Raw genomic sequence first — 21,371 nt, 5'->3', positions numbered from 1 at the left:
GAATACATATGCAGACCTATATCTTATGTAATCAATGTTTTATATGCCATAATAGTCAAAATAAATGGTCAATACATGAATAAAACAAATAAAATAACTGCACTGAATGCAATATGGAGTCAACGTATGTATGTAAATATGAATCATATATGTAAATTGTACATGAATAAGATGTTTTCTAGTGGTGGGGATCTATTTCAGGCCTAAAGAACCGACTTGTATTTCTTGACTTCAAGGAGGCCAGCTTCCCCTTCCCACACAGTGCAACAGAGTTACCAAGACCATAGGTTCCAATCCCAGTCCATGCAGAAAAATGGCACCTTTATATTATGTAATAGTATAGTAATTCTTAGGTATTTCTTTATGCCTCCATTTTATGAATGTGATTGTTTAAATGCTTCATAAAGCATTAACTAACATCGATCAGTGTCCTATAAAATAATTATATATAAATTTATCCTACAATCATTCAAGGACTGCTCTTTCAATCATGACATACATCATATTCTATTGGTAATCATATGGACAGGAATAAGTTTCTTAGGATCTCCTTCCATTTTGAGGTGGCTGGACCAGGATTCCAACTGTGGGCTATAGCTCCCACCACTTAAACCCGAGGATAGGGAACTTATCAGTCTGTCCAAGAACACCAGTAAGACCAATGATTAGGCAGGCACCAGTGGCCCTCAACAGTCTTCCTTGATACTTACAAGGCTGTGATGGGTGGCTCATGGTCGAAGTCACCCTAAGCAGGAAAGTCCAACTTCAGTGCCAACAAAGCCAGAATCCCTGTGGCTCCAGTGTGGAAGGCCAGCCTTGAGCAAAAGCAGCTCACAGACTTTGCCCATATCCTCAGTTCATGGTCTGGGACTGGGAACAAACAGCCATACACAATGATCTGTGCAGCCATGCAGCTAAAGCAGGTCACGCTCTTGTCTCCAACTGAATTGGACATTGTTCCCTGGGAAAAGAGCTGGGGGAGCTGCTATCTTCTTGACTCCGCACATGCTGTTTGCATCACAGGATTCTGGCCACACCCCCATTCTTTCATTGTTCTTTCTGACCAATGAGATACAAGAATGGCGGCCACGCCCACATTCCATGCTGCCTGGTAGCACCAGGATTCCCTCTGTTAGTTTATAACACTACCAGCAGTTGAGGAAGGTATAGATGGTTGAGTGGTGAGAAGACACTCAAGGCGACTGGAATATAGAAGGAAATTGAGATGCCTGCCTAGTCCCCAGCCCCCTCCCCGCCTTCCCAAGGTTCAGAATTTCAAACCAGGCAATGGCACCCTGCCAGGCTGTGTAAAGCCCCAACTTGGTCAATGGCCTTGGTTCTCTGAGGACATGTGTCTGCAATGCCACTGCCATTCCCGCTTGCCCCACCTGGAGCAGCCTCAAGCAACTTCTCCCAGGAGCACATGTGAGTGGCTGCCCCCAAACCACCCCTACCCTGGGTCAGACACCCCTCTGAGGGCACCAAGACCCACTACTTGTTTCCTCTCCCTGGCTCTGAGAAGCCACCTTTCTGATTTGGGCATTTCTGAAACAGAGCCTCTATATGCTCTGGCTGGGCTGGATTGATGTCCTCCTATCTGTGACAGGTATGCTCCACCGGGCCCGGTCATCTGTAGTTGGGGTGGTAGACATGTAGCAACATGCACAGTCATCGATTTAGATGGATTATCTCAAACATTTAGTCCACAGCAGCCGAGTTTTTTTTAATTGTGAAAATACTATCCAGAGGGGTTAAAATTACATGGGCAAGATATGAGAACATATTTTATCAAGCATTGTAGCCTCCTCCTTTGTTTTCCCTTCCCATCCCATCCTCCCCCTCCCCCTACCAGAGTTGTCAAGTTCATTTTCTACATACCACTTCTACGTCTCATTGTTGCAATGGGTCCAATTTTAATCCCTATTTCAACGATTTGTTTTTTCCCTTCCCCTCCATAAATTATAACAACATCAAATACAGTGAAAGCATGGATTATACGGTGGGGGAGGGATATAAAAAGCAACAAATAAATAAATCTTATGAATGTACTAGAAACAGTCGTATGAAAGAAAAAAATTGAATAGATATCTTAGGGTTCTTTTCACTAACATGTATTTATCTGAACTTTTATGCTTGACTCAGATATATACTAGTTATTGCAAATAAGGGAAAACATGGGACCTATGTTTCTGTGGTTCTGGCTTACTTCACTTAATATAATTTTTTCCAAGTCTTTCCATTTCCTAACAAATAGAGCAATGTCATTCATTCTGATGGAGGCATAGAATTCCATTGTGTATATATAACCCAATTTTTTGATCCATTCATCTACTGAAGGGCATCTGGGTTGCTTCCATATCTTAGCTATGGTAAAAAAAGGCTGCAATAAACATAGTTGTGCTGGATGCTTTAGTGTGGTCTTCTTTGTAAACCTTTGGGTAAGTGCCCAAAAGTGGGATTGCTGGATCATAGGGGAGCTCTATGTTGAGTGCTTTGAGGAACCTCCATAGAGCTTTCAAAAGAGGTTGAACAAATTTACACTCTCACCAACAATGAAGTAAGGTTCCCTTCTGTCCACATCCCCTCCAGAATCTGTTATCAGAGTTCTTCAGTATAGCCATTCTAACTGGGGTGTGGTGGTATCTCGATGTTGTTTTGATTTGCATTTCTTTTATGGCTAGAGAGGTTGAGCATTTCTTCATTTGTCTATTGGCCATCCTTCTTTCCTCTTCAGAGAAGTTTCTCTGTAAGGCTTTAGCCTTATTTATTGGGCAGTTGTTTCTTTGAGGATTTGTTGTTGGGGGATTCAATTTTTTGAGTTCCAAGTATATTTTAGATATGAGACCCTTGTCTCTAGTATGGCTAGTGAAGAGTTTCTCCTAATCCATGGGCTTTCTATTGATCTTGCTAGCTATGTCCTTTGCCATGCAGAAGCTCTGCAACTTCGTGCAATCCCATTTGTCCAACCTTTCTTTGATTTCTTGTGTTTTTGGGTCTCTATTAAAAAAAATTCAACCTGGGCCAAGGAGACCTAGGATTTCTCCTATTCCATCCTGCAGTGTTTTCAGAGTGTCTGCTTTGACTACGAGGTTTTTGATCCATTTGGAGTTGATTCTGGTGCAGGGTGATATATACGGATCTAGCTTTAGTTTTCTATAAGTAGTTAACCAATTTTGCCAGCACCCTTTACTGAAGAGGCTGTCTTTCTTCCAGTCTATTATTTTAGCTCCCTTATTGAAGGGTAGTTGGCTATATGTCTGTAGGTTCATTTCTGGGTTTTCAATTCTATTCCATTGGTCCTGAGGTCTGTTCTTATGCCATTACCAAGCTGTTTTGATTACAATTGCTTTGTAGTAGAGTTTGAAATTTGGTATGATATTCCTCCAGCACAGTTTTTTCTGTTGAGGATCGCTTTGCTATTCGCGGTCTTTTATTATCCTCTATGAATTATTGAATTGCCTCTTCTATTTCCTTGAAGAATGAGGTTGGAATATTGATAGGTATCGCACTGAATTTGTAGAGAGCCTTGGGAAGGATTGCAATTTTCACAATGTTTATCTTTCCAATCCATGAGCATGGGATTTTTTGCCACTTTTTAAGATCTCTTTTAATTTCCTTTTTCAGGTTTTTAAAATTTTCATCATAGAGTTCCTTCACTTCTTTGGTTAATTCCCAGGTATTTTATTTTTTGTGGGGATATTACAAATGTAGATGCTTTCCTAATTTCAGCCACACTTTTCTCATTGTTGGTATACAGAAAAGCCATTGATTTTGAGGGGTTAATTTTATACCCTGATACTTTGCCAAAGATTTGAATCAGCTTGAGTAATTTGGGAGTGGAGTCTCTTGGATTCTTTAAATACAATATCATGACATCTGCAAAGAGGGAGAGTTTCACTTCTTCTTTCCCTATTTGGATCCCCTTTAGGTTTGCATCTTGTCTTATTCCTGTAGCTAGGCATTCTAATACTAGATTGAAGAGAAGTGGCGAGACTGGACCTTCTTGTCTCGTTCCTGAGTTAAGAGGAAATGGCTTTAGTTTTTCACCATTAAGTATAATGCTGGCTGTAGGTTTGTCATATATAGTCTTTATTGCATTGAGGAAAGTTCCATGGATTCCTAATTTTTCCAGAACCATCATCATAAAGGGGCGTTGGATCTTGTCAAATGCTTTTCCTGCATCTATTGAGATAACCAGGTGGTTGTTATCTTTGCTCCTGTTGATGTGTTGAATTATATTAACTGATTTGGGTATATTGATCCAGCTTTGCATCCCTGAAATGAATCCTGTTTGATCAGTGTGTAGAATTTTTTGGATGAATTGTTGAATTTGATTGGCCAACATTTTGTTGAAAAGTTTTGCATCAATGTTCATCAAATAAATGGGTCTATAGTTATCTTTCTGTGATGTGTCCCTGCCTGGTTTGGGCATGAGGGTTATTATGGCTTCATAGAATGAGTTCAGCAGTGAACTTTCTCTTTCAATTTCATTGAAGATTTGGAGGAGTATTGGTGTGAGCTGTGTTTTCAAGGGCTTATAGAATTATGCTGTAAAGCCACCTGATCCTGGGCTTTTCTTAGATGGAAGGTTTGTTATTGATGTTTCTATTTCAATGCTTGATATGGGCCTGTTAAGATGGTGTAACTCATCTTGGTTTAGTTTTGGCATGTCAATATTTGCTAGGAAAAGGTCCATTTCTGCCAAGTTCTCAAACTTATTAGCATAAAGTTTTGAGAAGTATTCCCTTATAATGTTCTGAATCTTGGTTGTTTCTGTGGTGATGTTTCCATTCTCATCTCTGAGTTTATTTGGGTGTGTTCTCTTCTTTTTCTTATAAGATTTGCTAAGACTCTGTCAATTTTGTTAATTTTTTGGAAGTAACAAATCTTTGTTTTGTTGATTCTTTCTATGATTTTTTTTGGATTCTAATTCATTTAATTCTGATTTAATTTTAATTATTTCTTACCATCTACTGGATTGGGGATCATCTTGCTGCTCTTTTTCAAGGAGACTCAGATGTCTCATTAAATGGATGGTTTCAGATCTCTCCAATTCGTTGATGTATAAACTCACAGCTATAAACTTGCCTGTGAGTACTGCCTTTGGTGTGTCCCAAAGGAGCTGGTAATTTGTGTGTCCATCAACATTTGAATTTCTTTTCTAATCTCTTCAATGACCCACTCGTGATTCAGCAGTGTGTTGTTACATTGTGTTACAGGATTTTCTCTGGTGGCTTTTCCTTTTATGTTTTAATTTTTTTCCCTTGTGGCCTGAGAGAATGCAAGGTATTACTTCAATGTTTCTGAAAAGAGATAAAATTATGAGAGGAAGAAAAAAATTAATAGAAAAAAATTAAAGTAAAAAATTAAAAATTAATAAAAAACTTTTAGTAAAAAATTTGTAAAAGGTACAAAAAAAGAGTTCTTTGATTTTTTTTTTGTGGGGGATGGGAAGATCCTGTATCTCCCTTGTGTTCTTAACCTGTCTCTTGTTGGAGACTCTGGTCTATTTGTGCTTGATTTTCCTGTGGTTTAATGGTTTCTTAAGTCAGTTTGAGCAGGCAGAAAAATCACAGCAGACGATTCTTGACCACAGGTGAAGGTCTGGGTAGGTTCGTAACAATCAGACCTCATTCTCCTCACAGGACAGTTGTGAGGAAACAAGGGATTTATACAGAGGGATCTCTGGAGCATGGCTAGGAACAGAGGGAGTAGTCTTCAGATAAGGTTCTCGGCAATTCTCTGAGGAAATGACAGGAAGATAGCCAGAAAGGGCTCAGGTGGGGCCTGTTATTAATTGTGCAACAGATGTGGGATTATGAAACAAAACATGGCTCTCTCTCATCATTACCCTATCCCCATGAGGAAGAGGATCCTTCACTGTGTTGAGTTTTGCAACTGGAGATACCAAGGCAGAGAGAAGCCAGGTAACCTACTTATGACTTCAACTTCAGAGGAAGCTCTGCCTGACTTTGCTAAAATGCTCCCTAGGACAATGGGTGCTATTCAGTCCGCTTCTTGTGGTATGAAGTCCACTTCTTGTCAGTCGTGGGGCTAGAACTCTAGGCATGGGCGATGTTCCCAAAAGCCTCAGCAAAAGGCTAGTGTTCAACCACTTGAGCCCACAACACTACTTTTGATTTTCTGGTGGTTCTTTGGAGATGAAAGTCTCACAGACGTTCCTGCCTGGGCTGGTTATGAACCATGATCCTCATAACTCAGCGTCCTGTGTAGTTAGGATTAGAATTCTGAGCCACTGGCACCAGACTTAATTGTAATTCTGACTTTTTTCTCTCTCTCTTTCACAAGAACTGGTCAAATGGGTGCTGGAGGAGGGGGCCCAGCATCGCCATGTGGCTGGAACCCAAGTTTGGCTGTGGGTCAGGAGCTGTCTCCTCAGCTTGTTGAAACAGCTCCATGAGATAAGCCCTTCTGTTACCTGGATAGACGGTAACAGTTATTCATTGTCCATCCAGCCTTACTAGACTTATTGTATTGTATTGCTTTCTACATCATTTTCTAGCACCTGGCCAAAAATATGATATATAGTTACAGAATGAAAATGAAATGCCATCTTAAGAAAGTTATTTAGGGCTCCGGGAATGTGGCTTCATGGTACGGTGTTTGCCTAGCATCCATGAAACCCTGGGTTCAATTCCTATGTAACACACACACACACACAAAACCCTGGAAGTGGTGCTGTGCCTCAAATGATAGAGAGCTAGCATTGAGCAAGAAAAAAAAAAGGTCAGGAAAATTCCCTACCCCTGAGTTTATGCCCCTCTACTGGCAAAAAGAACAAAAACAAATCAAATCAAAAGAAAACAAAAACATTCAGTTAGTAAATGCAAAATAAATAACCCACACTTGGAATATATAATTTCTCCTTCCATACTGACCCCTGACAACAGTTCCTAATTCATGTACTTTACTTATATGCGGATACTGTGTTGAAAAAAGTCTTGTTCATTAAGTCACAGCAATTAATGCCAGAGATGTGCTTAGATGTCAGGTAACGTTTAATTCTGGAAATTCAACCACTCCAGGATTTGTGTCGTAACTGCTAATCACAAAGGGAATGGTAGGCTATGTGTGATTTTGAAATCTTTTTGGACAGTTATGGCACCAAAAATGCAGAGGTTAATTAATAGTTGGGAAAGAAAATAAGGAATAATTCCAGATAGAAGGAATAAATGATAGTAATTAAGGTATACCAGAAAATGTTCTTGAGAACCATTTTTGGTTATTGTGGAACTAGTTGTCAGCTAGGCTGTTCCTCATTGCCTTTAACATTCTACATCTCTTAGGCTAGCTCTTAATCTCTGTGTGATAAATGTATCTCCTTCTAAGCTATTCTTTCATACCTTATCTCCTTTGCTTTCTAAAAATCTTATTCTTTCTATATTTCTCTATGAACATTTCCTGATACTAAATACACCTATACAGATGGCAGAGGATGCTCATGTAAGGGTCCCATAGCTCATCAGTCATTAATGTAACAAAATGGAAAGGAGGACATATTTATTGCTACTTCAATTTTTCTGAAATGCTGCAATATCATTTGGTTAAAATTTCCATTCTTTGTCTACACAGTGTCATTCAGTGCACATAAATGCAAATATGAGCCAGGTGCTGGTGGTTTACTCCTGTAATCCTAGCTACTCAGGAGGTTGAGACCAGAGGATTGTGGTTCAAAGCCAGCCTGGTCAGGAAAGTCCACGAGACCCTAACCTTCAATTAACCACCAGAAACCCAGAGGTGGTGCTCTAGCTTAGCACCCAGGATCAGAGTTCAAGCCCCACAACCAACAAAAAAGGTGAAATATGACTTTAAGTTTCCCCAAAAGGAATGGCAAGTTCAATAATCCTCCCAAACAAAAAAATTCCAAAATGATTCAGTGCACCAACTTTTGCTGAGTAATGTTATGGATTCTTTTCTGGGCATATGCTCTAAAAACAAATCATTTAACTAGGGATACAGGTGGACCCATTTCAACAATGAGATGTACAAGTCGTTATGTCGAAAAACGAACTTTACAACGTTGGTGTGGGGGAGGATCCGGTATGGGGAGGGGGGAATATGGGAAGGGATGGGAAAGGGAAACAAAGAGGAGGCAACAATGATTGATAAGAAATGTACTCGTTATCTTGCCCATGTAATTGTAACTCCTCTGTACCTTATGCTCACAATAATAAAGAAAGAAAAAAATTGTAAAATATTAGCTTTACAATAAACTTCATCTAATATTTCTCGTTTGAAAAGAGAAGTCTATACAGTTGATGTCACTTAGCTTTCTTACTATCTTAGTTTAAAGCCAAACCTGGCAGGAGCATCTGTCAAACTCTTATTTGTAATTACACAGCAAAAAGCCAGAATTGGAGTTTTGGTACAAGCAGTAGAGTACTAGCTCTGGGGGTAGGTGAGCAGGAAAGAAAACTGTTCAGGGACAGGGTTCAGCCTCTGGGTTCAAGCCCCAGAACCAACACAAGCTAAACACAAAAGCAAACAAAAAAACAGATATTTCATTGGACCCTCCTTAAAGGAGTATTGGTCTGAGAAATGGCTCCTTTTGCTGATCATAGGCACTGGATGCTTTTTTGGAATCCTTATTGCTCTGGAGAACTCAGGACCAAACTAAAGTAATTGATAACTGACTTCTGCAACAAAAGAATCATCTCGGGGTGAAATATCCATCCAAAAAACACTATAAAACATCCATGTCTTTGTTTCATTGCAGTAGAATTTTTTTGGGGGGTCCAGTCTTGGGCCTGAACTCTGGGCCTGGGCACTTTACCTCAGCTCTTCAACTCAAGGCTAGCGCTCTACTACTTGAGCCACAGCACCACTTCTGGCTTATTTTTGCTTATGTGGTGCTGAGGAACCTAACCCAGGGCCTCAGGCATGCAAGGCAAGTGCACTACCACAGAGCCAACTTCCCAGTCCCTGAAGAAGAACATATTTAAAACAACGTTATTTCTTTTTGTTCTATGCTGGCCAGCAAATGGCACATTATATCTTTTTGTAATACTCTCAACTAGAAGTTTACAGAAAAATTATATATAAGTCAAAACACACTAGAAAAAGTCAGGGACAGAGTTTCCTTCAAGCCTTCGGATTCTCTTCTTTTACAGTATAAAGGAAAGCACAAGTTAACTTGAACTTTGTCAATACTCTATGTTCCATTCCTCTACTGGGATCAGTTTCCATATCCAGTAACAGTTACTTCCAGGAACAATCTATGGTGCTGCTTGAGGTATAATGAATGATTTCCGGCTTCACCGAAATTACACAAGAACACATTGGACCTGATGTAACACGTATTTCAGAGACAACTTAGTAAAGAGAAAATATGAAATTTATATTTCTTATAAATACATTATTCATGAGTATATTGAATTCAAAATTTGTAAATTCTCTGTAAATTAAGGCGAATTTTAAAGAGGAAGAAGGGTCCTAGATCATTTTTTTGTGAGTATATATGCTGCACATTATTTCCCAAGTGTACATGAATTTGTTAACTCGTGTTAACTATAGCAATAATAAGAGAAAGGGAAATTCTGTGTTTAAGTATAAGGGTTCAATACACTATAGAAGACTCTACAAATAAGACCACATTGAAATAATAAAGCCAAGTCCAGTATGTAGATTTATGAGAGTGATATAGAGAAAGCATTACTCCTACGTGGAACCCGAAGTATGAGGCCACTCCCTTCCTAATCACGCTTGCTAATGACACAACTTTGTAGAAATTAGAATGGAAGAATAATTCTGTTTCCAATGCAAGTCAGATATAAGAGCATGGATTTAATAAGGAAAAAATTCCATCTTGAGAGAGCAGGGATTATACTAGCCATCAACTGATGGATAAGATCACATTTTTTCTTTCCTTTACTTATATATTTTTTGTTGGTGGTGGTCTTGGCACTTGAATTCTGGGCCTGGGCACTGTCCCTCTGCTATTCTGCTCAAGGCTAATGCTCTACCACTTTAGCCACAGTGCGGCTTCCAGTTTTCTTGCAGTAAATTGGAGAAAAGAGTCTCCTGGACTTTCCTACCTGGGCTGCCTTTGAACCCCAATCCTCAGATCTCACCACCACCCAGCTTAGGATCACATTTCTAACAGTGTACATTCAACATATGTAATGTGTATGTTCATCTATCATTATATGAATTCTTGAGTTAAAAATCTGGGCTACAGCTTAGACTTTACACTCACAAAAATGTTTGTAGCTTAAAAGTTGTTTCTACTGGATAAATTAAACCTAAGTATGTAAAGGAGTCTGGGAAGTTCAGATTGCATCCAGCCTGGGCAGAACAGTGTTTGAGACACTATCTATAATTAACCAGCCAAAAGCTAGATTGGAAGAATGGCTCAGGTGATGGAATAACAGTCATGAGCAAGAATGATGAATAAGAGCTTGAGGCTTTTGCATACATACATATAAACATAAACACACTTATATGTGCACACACATATACACAAATGAAGCAACTCTCAGAATATGTAGAAAAGTTAGAAAACAATAGAAAGTATGTCCTGAGTGAGACTAGAATCATGTGGTAATTTTTAAAATTAGAAAATCCTAAAGTGAACTTTCTTCAAAAAAGTTTGAGAATATTACATAAGTAGGGACCAGAGATAGTAAGAGAGTCAAGTAATCAATATTAAAGGGATAGGATCCATGGAGGAATGAATCAGAGACCAGGCAGGTGCATTTGAAAATGTTCATACCCTGTGTCAAATGTTAGAACATCTTTGAAAATAGTGCATGAACAGTCTGAGAAGTCTAGTGGATAATATCACTGGATAAGTTCAGAATTGATAGTCTGTATCTAGATTAAATAAACCAAGAAGGGGCTGGGAAGGTGGCTCAGTGGTAGAGTGCTTGCCTTGCATGCATGAAGCCCTGGGTTTGATTCCTCAGCATCACATAAGCAAAAAGAAAAAAGCCAGAAGTGGCTCTGTGGCTCAAGTGTTAGAGCACTAGCCTTGAGCTGAAGAGCTGAGGGACAGCATCCAGGCCCAAAGTTCAGGACCCATTACCGGACCCAAAAATAAATAAATAAACAAACAAACAGATAAAGAAATAAACCAAGAAACTATGGTGGGGCAATGTGATACAAGCCTTGAATTCTTGCACTCAAACTGACAGGAGATTAGAGACTGGAATTACTACTGATAACTTCGCTGGACCAGGTAGTATAATTTTGTCTTAATAAAACAAACCAAACAAGAAAGGAATACACAGTTGGAAATTTGGGCTAATTTTTTCATTATGTTTTGAGAAGCCAAGTTTTCTATTGAAATACAACTGGTATATAATCCTCAGTTGTGTTTTATTTTATTTTTTATTTTTTTAACTCTTTTTTAATTTTTTTTTTTTTTTGGTTCAGGTTTTGGGGCCTGAACTCTGGGCCTGGGCACTGTCCCTCATCTCTTCAGGTCAAGGCTAGTGCTCTACCACTTGAGCCACAGCGCCACTTTCAGCTTTTTTTCCTTTTTGCTTATGTTGTGCTGAGGAATTGAACCCAGGGCCTCATGCATTTGAGGCAAGTGCTCTACCACTAAGCCACCTTCCCAGCCCCTCCTCAGTTGTGTTTTAAATGCGCTCTTCATTACAGAACATTCCTAGATGCAAAGTGGTTCATGATTCCCATCCAAAATTTGAAAAAGTACGTAATCATCATTCTGTTAGATTCCAAGGAGAGGATGAAGGATTCCAAAGCTTAAGCCTGGAGGAATAGCAAAGATCACCTAATGTAGGTCTTTATAGATCTTGCTAAATTGGAGTTTAGACTTCAAAAAATACTTTGGTTTCATTTGTAATTTCATATTCTATAGGATACTACAAAATTCTTTTTAGGTAGAGGGTTTAATTGACAAATTTTCAGATGTTTCTTGCATTCTATTTACCTAGCATATTGTTTCAAGCGAGTTATAATTAGAACTCAGTTAATAGATAATTCTAACTGTTAATGTAGAAAATGATAATGTGAATAATTTAGACAGAGTTGCCAAGAAATTGATGATATTAATTTATAAATTTAGAAAAAGCAATTTTTGAGGCTTTAATATAACATGGTATGAATAGAATAATTGTGTGACCTCTTCTTTCTTCTACCTGTATGTAACACAGGAAGCAATTTCCTTAATTACGTGCCTCTGTATACAGTGAGAAAAATGCTAGGATTTGGGTTTGTTTTTATTTTTGTTTTTGTTTTATTGCTTTGTCATAGGGCTTGAACTCTGGACCTGGACACTGTCTCTGAGCCTGTTAAGCTCAAGGCTTGTGCCCTACCACTTCAACCTCAGTACCACTTGTGTCTGGCTTTTGCTGAGAAGTTTATTGGAGATAAAAATCTAGGGAACCTTCCTGCCTGGGTGGGCTTTCAACTGTAATCTTCCAATCTTAGCATCCTGAATATCTATGATAGTAAAAAAAGTATAAATATAAATAATATTTGCAAGAATACCAGTGGAGGAAAAATGATGCAACCCAGTACTTTGTGGTGTTCTTTCCAGAACACGGAGGGCATCACATTAGCAAGGTGTAATATTTTTCCCAATAGAGATAAGCTATTTGTGATGTGAATTAAGGGAATTTTGAGGTGCACCCTACAAGTTGGAAACTGTTGGTCTAGGATGACTTTAGGTCATAAATTTTGGGATTGATGGTCATAGAAATAATAGCTTAATCTGATAAACAATTGCTTACTCTTGAAGAATTAATTATAACCGGTGCTTTATACTTTTATCCTATACCAGAATGTGGCTATTTTTCTGTTCACTTCTCAATCTGTAACACCCCATTGGAAAATGCATCTATTGCAGAATTACATAAAATGCAAACAGGTACTATTTTGAATCTCTCAGGTATGGAATGTTGAGAATTTGAAAGTGAGTAGTTATTAGTCATAGGAATTTTGAAGAACACACATATTCTGTCCTCTTAACAACTTATTTACTTTTAAAAGTTATGGGTTTCCATAGAATTAAATGGTTTTCGGTTTTAGTATGAGAAAGTACTAATTTATTCTTTTCTGAAAATATTGGCAAGTATATTGTGAATAAATTATCTAGTTGGATAACATTCAAGTTGATGGCCCTCTGATAAAGAAGGGGTAATTAATTCAAATTATATGGCAATAGTACTGAATTTTTAAAAAGTTACTACATAAAGAATAATATTTACTATACCAATACAGTGAAATTTTATTTCATGCAGGCTATTTTTTAAATTTAATTTTAATGTGAAAGTGATGTGCAGTGGGTTAGCAATGGTAAGGCAGTGAATACATAACTTTTCAAACTTGTTATGCCCTCTCTCATTTTTTCTCACGTTTTTCCTTCATACCCAAACCCCTCACACGTTGTAATGTACATTTCCAACATATTGTCTCCTGAGTATTGCTATTGCATTGGTTTGCTTTTTGTCCTTTATCTCGCCATTTTGTTGTTTCTCTTCCCTTCCCTAATTAAGGTAAATGTATACACAATACACAGGGTACCAAATTCAAACACAGTAGGAGTTATACCATAGGGGAAAAACCCAAGGAAAATAGAAATCACATAGTACATTAAAAACAACAACTGCAAATAAATATCTCTTTCCATATCTTGGAGTTCATTTTGCTCAGCATCAGCTTATACCTTCATATATATGCGTAACAAAACCACTGGAAAATAATAGTTTCATGGATACTATATCATGAAAACAACATGTTAACTGCTTTTGATGATAAACGTGGAATTAGGATTGGTAAATTTGAGATTCTGATAAAGGAATTCCAAAAGAGTTTTAAAATTATGGCAGGTAAATTTTAATTGTTCTAACTTTTAACTTAGCCTATTAAGAAAATTTAAAATTTCCTGGGAAAATAGGCTTTCATGCAAAGAAATCCATGGAGACTTAGCTAAGAGGGAGCAATGTGGGTAAGGTGGCTCATTTTCACAGTAAACAAACAAACCTCTCAAACCTTGTTGTAAATCCTGTATAGGTTCCCATGAGAATTGTCCTTACCCAGGAAATATACTCTTACTGTGTGAAAAAAGGTTGTATTGGAATTTAAATTCAAAGTTTTTTTTTTTAAATAAGACATCAAAATTTGAGAATTGACCTTTGATTACTAAACAGTAATTCTCTTAAAAAGATTATTTGGGTCAAAATATTTAGGGAGAAAGTGTCCTGCACAATGAAAGAACGTATTGAGTTTACACTTCTCTGTTTTAATACTTTCCACAATGTCTTTGCACGTGAAGCACTGAAACACAGAAAAAAATCTGATTGGATACTTCAATGATTTCACATTTCTAAGTAGCTCAAAAATATAATATCCTTATTAACATGAGATAGTGAAAACTTCTCTTATTACATAAGCCCAAAAGTTTGGGGATCAGAAAAGAATCGAGCAAATAGAAAAGGTAAGAAAACACGTCATTAGAAGCCCTAGCTAAGCGTTTTGGTTTCAGCACTGGAGGGGGCCAAAACTATTTTATATAGTGATATAGATTGTGTTAATCTTTTTGCTACCTAAAGTGATTTTACAGAGCTTATTTGGCTCAGTATAATGCAGAACAAATTGAATCAAGACATGAAAATAAATTCCACCTCCAAATAAAAGAGTTTTCAAAGAGAAACCATGAAGATGTAGCAGTGGGGGAAGCCTTATAGTGCTTCAGCTTCACTAGAATTGAAGCCAAGAACCTGTGATTAATTGGAAATCAGGCAAGAGCTAAGAAGAGGACATAGAAGTAGGACATAGAAGTATTGTCCTTTGTAACAGACAATATCATCCAAGGAATTGGTGATTTAACTCTATTCTTCTCCATACATCTTGTTGAGCAAATACAAGACCAAGAGGAAAATAACCTATTGAAATAATTTTGCAAAGAATAACTTCACTGTTCCTGATATTGTATCTAAAGAGATTCTTAAGAAAGAAGATAAAAGTTTTAAGAGAGAAGATAAAAGTGGAGTATTCTTAGGTTTCCTCTAAGCATCTTGTTAGCAAAATATCTTTGAGGTTAGAAGTGATTGAACCAAAAAGTGGTGGAATACTTATTTTTGTGGGCACTTTAGACACAAGAAGATTTCAAGGTTAAAAAAAAAAGAAAAAAATTATAGCTAAATATTTGTGATTATATTTTCTTGGACTGGATTTTTGTAGACAAAGTTTTGCATTAGCGTTGGTCCTCATTAACACAGTTGTTGGATTTTCGTGGCAACCAAATGAAAAGGGGAAGTTTAATGGACTCGCTTGAAAAAGTAAACAGCATGATAGAAAATAATGGCAAATAATATTTAATGAATTATTTTGAACAATTACTTTGTGAGAACAAAGAAGAAAAGATATAATTCAAAATCACTTGACTTTATTAAAAGTATGAAAATGGAGTAGTGAGGAGATTGAGAGAAAACAGAGAGGACTGTTTTCTCTCCAGTGGAGAAATAGGTTCTTGATCTTGTTTCTTCCATTCTGTCTTCACAAGCTATCAAGTGTGACTCAGGACTGGAGTATCCAGTTCAGACAAAGAGCACTAGCAGAAGAAAATATTTGCAGAAGATATAGGTGATTTATAACCTTAGACAATCTTTCTAAATCTGGTCAAAATTCTCCCCTACCCCAAAATGCCCTCTTTGAACAGATTGTTTGCTTTTCCAAAGACTGCCCTTCATTAACTGCTTAAAATTTTGAGAGGTCATGTTCATACTCTCTAGAGATTGCTGTTTGGTTGTCATTATTGTGTGTTTTTGTTTGTTGTTTTTTTAACTGAATTTCAAAAGGTTGTGCAAGTGTTTTACAATTAAATATGTCCATCTAATTGTCTAATTCTCCTGGATCAGAGTCACTCCTTCTATCAATGTCAACCAACTCTTTTTCCAAGATTGAGTTCAGATTTAGCACTTCCTTCATTACATATGTACATTGAGTATTCTAGCTGTACTTGCCCCTTGTTCCATTTTTCATTCATTCTATTTCTTTACTATTGTTCCTCTCTGGTTTCAATTTCCTGATAGTCATTCTGTTAAACTGCCTGTTAATACTTTGAAACATTTATATACATTCCATGGATTTTCTCTCCCACATATACTTGAACTGATTTCAGCTTATATTTCCATAATTCATTCATCTGCAATAACAATTTGCAAGACTGGATATGTGAAGCACTTAGACATGATTTTATTCTAGTTCATTTGGAAGATTAATCTTTAGTCAACAAGAAAATTTAAAAATGGCTTAGAATTTATTTATAACTACCAGTTTTTATAAATTGCTTTGTAAAATGGTGTATGATTATTTTATTTTACATAGGATAATTTTTTCTACTACCTATAAGTTTTGGAAAAAGAAGAAAACTAAAATTTACTACTTAGAGGAATATGACACAAATAAAAGACAGATTTTATTTTGTCACATCTCTCATCAGTACCGATATTCAAAACTTAAAGTCATATTTCTTACTATGTTAGACAGATAGGGAAAATATAAAACAACACATGATAAGGCAACTATTAGTGACTTTTTAAAATGTACCTTCTTATGTGATAAAATTTACTTTATTAGCTAATATTTGGGTTTGAAATATGGGAGGCTGATATATTTAACACATTTCTGGAAGGCACCTACTGAACAACACAAATGGTGGGGAGTACTATTTCTACACTTGGATGAATGGTTGAACTTGTTTGCTATTGGTGCTGAGTACGTAAATCAACTCTATTGTAACTAGCTCCCTACACTTGAAATCCTTGTAATATCACTATCATCTACTTGTCAAGTGCTATTTTGGCAAATGTGATTTTAAGTAGTTTATTTGAAAGTGAATATACTTTCAGGAGATTAAATATAGGTTATCTTTGGTTTGAGAATGACAACATTTTTTTATACTACAGAACCTCATTTTACTGAAGTACCAGTGTTTTGAAGCACTAAGGATCTTCTCAATTAATGTTTTTCTAAATTATATTTGACCTCTAAATCAGGTATTCCTAGCCTTGGTAGGCCACTTATGGATTTATCATTACAAAAACTATTTTTTGGCTTCACTAAAATCTTTCATTAATCATTAGGAGAGGGGTATTAAAAATAATCTTGTTCATTTGTAATTTTGTTGACTCATATGGGCTGATCATCTGTAAATTGAAAGTTTGAATTATAGTACTTTCTCTCAGATTTTGTGATCTCATCTTTCATTTTAACTTGCCTTGCAGTTCACAATTGAATTCTGCTAAATCTTGTAAGCAACTGGGGTCCTGAAATATTATAGGAAATGAGAAATTGAGATGTCTTCAATTATTTTCTGTTGGCATGTTGCATGGGCCTATGTGAGAAGTCTTGCCCTTGTTATCTGATGATACAGATAACTAGGAACTGGTATCCTCGGATCCGTGGATACTTCAGAAGCATAATAGCTTTTAGACATCATATCAGCAAAATTTGGGTATAATCAGTAAGAATGCTTCAGAAATATGGAGAAAAACACTTTGGGACCAGCGAGTTAAAACAATAAACAGAGCATCAGAGTAAAATCCATTATAGATTAGCAGAAAACAATACTGTTATTTTACCATGTGAATTCAGAAGATAACGAACACATAGAACGTATCACAAGTTTATACCGAAGATATTGCATTGATACTTTTTATATTCTAATATATATCCTAAATCTAATTATTTATATTCCATTCTATTTATCGGAATAAGTTTCAATATATTTGTCAAATTATCAATTCTAGTAATATTTACTGTGTGAAATTTAAAATCAGCACATACTTTATATTTATAAATATAAAATTTATAAGTATATATAATATAAAAATTGTTTTGCATTGTTGTGTTGTGGTTAGGGAATCAAAGGCAACTCTGTTTCAAAGTATTCTTCCATTATCTCTACCTCAGTGTTTGGTAGAGTTAGACTTAAAGCTTTACCATTTGTAGATTTACAGCCTAGAGGCAAGAGGAAACAATGTGATTAAAACATTACCAATTTAAGGCCTAATATCGAGGAGAAACATATGGACTTTTCCAGGAGCTATGGAAATATTTGGTGATAGAGAGTCAGTAGTGTAAGTTCCTGCCTGGTTGGATGATAGACAGGCCAGGACAGTAGGTAATCATGAAAATGAAAATTATTTCACCTTCTTGGCTTTAGCTACTTTTGAAATGATAAGTATAATAAACAATTATATTTTGATAAAATACCTTCTATTCTGAACAATTCTGTCTGAACTGTTCATCTCTCTATGATCCCTTGTAACTAAGATTAGTTTTGTTCCAGTAAGACAATCTATGCTGTCAGGGTAAGATATTCTGGTTGGTCTGTTCCTACAAGGAAGAAGGGTAAAGGTTCAGGTAGACATTTGTCCCAGCAAGACCTTATTTGGGAAATTTTATGCTGCAGAAGTTTAGAAGTAGCTCTCAAGCAAGGCTTACTTTGAATCCATTAGCTCTACAAAGCTAACTCAGTTGATAAATAAGTACTTGAAAAGCCATCACCTTTGGACTTAGCTTTAAAGGCTTCAAAGTATGATCAAATTTAAAATGAAAACGACAAAATAGTCATTGACAAAAAAATTGTAAATATGAGCAATCGGCCAAATGATATAAGCTTTTCCACTATACACAGAATTTTAGAGAAATAAGATCAATCACATTTTAAGGAACAATAAGTGTTCCTTGTTACAAATAGGCAACCATGGATATATGCCTGTGTAAAGATTGCATCATTAAGTACTTAAATTTATAGGGTACTTCATGCTTCAGCAGCAGGTCTACCCAAATTACAATAATACAGAGATTAACATGGCACTTGCACAAGGAGTATATGAAAATTTGTGAAGTATTCTATGTTTTTCATTCTTCTGATGCAAGAAATATAAAAACAGTTATTAAAAAGTTGATTATAAAAATACAAGTGTAACAATACATGTAATTCATAGAATTAAAGGTTAGTTTGACATCAGTGTATTAAATCTTCACCTTAGAAAGGCCTTTACATAGCATAACCTTTACAAAACTGAAATTACATAACATTGTCATGTTATCCCAAAGAAATAAAATAATATAAGGACCTAGGAAAAAAAGGAATCTTAAACTTCTTCTATATGGAATGCAATCTGAAAGGACACATTTATTAATGAAACTATACATTATATAAAAATGTAGAATTCAAAGTATTATATCTAGGAGCGAATGAAATAGATTATGGATATTGTACAAACATAGATATACTTTTTTCACAAAAGCACCATTTCAACAGATAAGTTAAAATTATTTCTGATTAAAAAAATCACAAACTCTGCAGAAATCATTATAGATGTATACAAAAAACTCTTGAATGCATTTTGACATCAGAGTCAGGCAATTCACTTGGAAGAATACCATGGAATCCATGAATTTTTAAAGTAAGATATTGCTGTTGCTTTTTATTGTGAAAAAATTCGTAGGGCCACAAAGGATGGACTGGCATTTTTGAAATTTAAGAAACTTAACCAAACCATTACGACTCATGCGAAAAATTTGTACAACCTTCCACAACTTCAAAGAGGTAGTGATACATACTTATCCTTTTGGCAATATTAAATGCAGTTTCTTCCAAGCTGTTCTTCAAACCTGGTTTGATATAATGGTTCAACAGAGTATCTTTTCGATTTCTATTCCCAGCAGCAACATGCAAGGAGGACAAGAGGCCTTTAATTTGGGGATTGGCATCTGCCACTCTGGTATTATTCCACATATAAGCACTGTGCTGGGGTGTCAGCCATTCAGAGTTATTGCATGAATATCTGCCTTGAGCTACCAACTCATGGACAATGTCTAAATGTCCACTCTAGGCTTCCATATGAAGAGGGGTATACTCATCCTCATCCCTAGTATTCATCTGGGTGGCCTTTTTGGAAAGTAGTCTTCACACCATAGTAAGCAGATTAATTTCGGCATCCCAAAGAAGAAATTTGCTTGGATCCTACTTCATTTTTTTCTTGAAATTGATACCATTCCTCACTTTTTCATCTTGTTCCTTGTCTGAACATGAGCACCCTTGGTGTCTTCATGTGCAGCTTATTCTAGGAATGAGAAAATAGGATACAATGCCTTCTTTGTAAATGATTTGGGAAATATCATGTTATAGTGTAAGAGAACTCACTATTCAACATATGGGCTTTAAGAGCTTTCTAGTAGCTTTCTAATGTTGGTATCCAACATTAGAAAAAATGTATAATGCAGTAGTAAAATAGAAGTCCTTGGTATGACTACCTAAATTTTTGCTTTTTTAAAGACACTTGTTTTCATCTAAAAATAGGCCTGTCTATTGCCTTCAAGTGATTTTGATGATTGAAGATGCTTAATGAGAAGTCAAAATGTATTAGTAGTCCTTTACTACCAATTAAATTTCACTTTTTCTTCTTGGAAAATATAATGATCAAAGCAATAGTTCAGAATCAGCAAGCAATAGTTGAGAATCATGCTTCAAGTGCAAGTGAATCACCAGTAAGTAATCCTCGATTCCATTTTCCACAAAGTTTTGTCACAGATACAATCTGCCTGCCTTCTGTAGCTGTTTTCCTAGCCTGGACCTATTCCTTCATTGTACAGGAAAAGTGTGATTCAACTGATTTCAGTCAGATCTGTTAGTAGAATTATCAAGTATTTAGATTCTTTTTTTAAATTAGTTGTGGGGCCTGAACTCGGCCTGGGCACTCTCCTTTAGCTCTTCAAATCAAGGCAAGAGCTGTACAACTTGAGCCACAGAACCACTTCTGGATTTTTCTGTTTATGTGGTGCTGTTCTGGGAAATGACAGAGCAGAAAGTGAAATGATGAAACTAAAAATATAAAAGCAAAATAAATTAGGATAATTATGGAGCAACCATATTGTCTATGAGAACCATGAAAGAGAAAGAGGAAAAGAGATACATATGTGAAATGACATAGCTAGCCACAAAATCCATGCATCTAATCAATTTACAGAGCAAACAATTTTTTTATTTTTTAAAAGAGATGGAAATAGAATTTATGTATTTACTTGAAATTAGTAAATACATTTTTAGTCGCCTACGTAATGAGACATAGCTTTGACTAAATTACAGGCAAGAATCTTAATCCTTGGGCTGGGAAGGTGGCTTAGTGGTAGAGTGCTTGTCTTGCAGCTTACTACAGTGTGGAGAGTACTTTCCAAAAAGGCCACTTATATGAATACTAGGGATGAGGATGAGTATACCCCTCTTCATCGCGAAGCCTAGAGTGGACACCTAGACATTGCCCATGAGTTGGTATCTCAAGGCAGATATTCATGCAATAACTGTGAATGGCTGGACACCGCTGCACAGTGCTTATATGTGGAACATATTGCAACAGCACACACACACACAC

At 36.4% G+C, this 21,371-nt stretch overlaps 1 long non-coding RNA gene and 1 pseudogene across 1 annotated transcript in view; both read left to right on the top strand.

Moving 5' to 3' along the window:
• Positions 1-1,181: 1,181 nt before the first annotated feature.
• LOC138818363 (uncharacterized) overlaps positions 1,182-21,371 on the top strand; it is a 40,778-nt gene continuing 20,588 nt past the window's right edge. Inside the window, exon 1 of the long non-coding RNA XR_011369081.1 lies at positions 1,182-1,425. This is a non-coding gene — a long non-coding RNA (uncharacterized lncRNA). The remainder of the gene's footprint in view (positions 1,426-21,371) is intronic.
• On the top strand, positions 18,757-18,856 carry LOC138818367 (U6 spliceosomal RNA; annotated as a pseudogene).

The sequence above is a fragment of the Dipodomys merriami genome, unplaced genomic scaffold (genome assembly GCF_024711535.1).
Source record: "Dipodomys merriami isolate MVZ:Mamm:240054 unplaced genomic scaffold, mDipMer1.0.p SCAF_742, whole genome shotgun sequence".
NCBI classification, from domain to species: domain Eukaryota; kingdom Metazoa; phylum Chordata; class Mammalia; order Rodentia; family Heteromyidae; genus Dipodomys; species Dipodomys merriami.
Note: the sequence above shows the minus strand (reverse complement) of the source record. Positions and strands in the feature narration are given on the sequence as shown.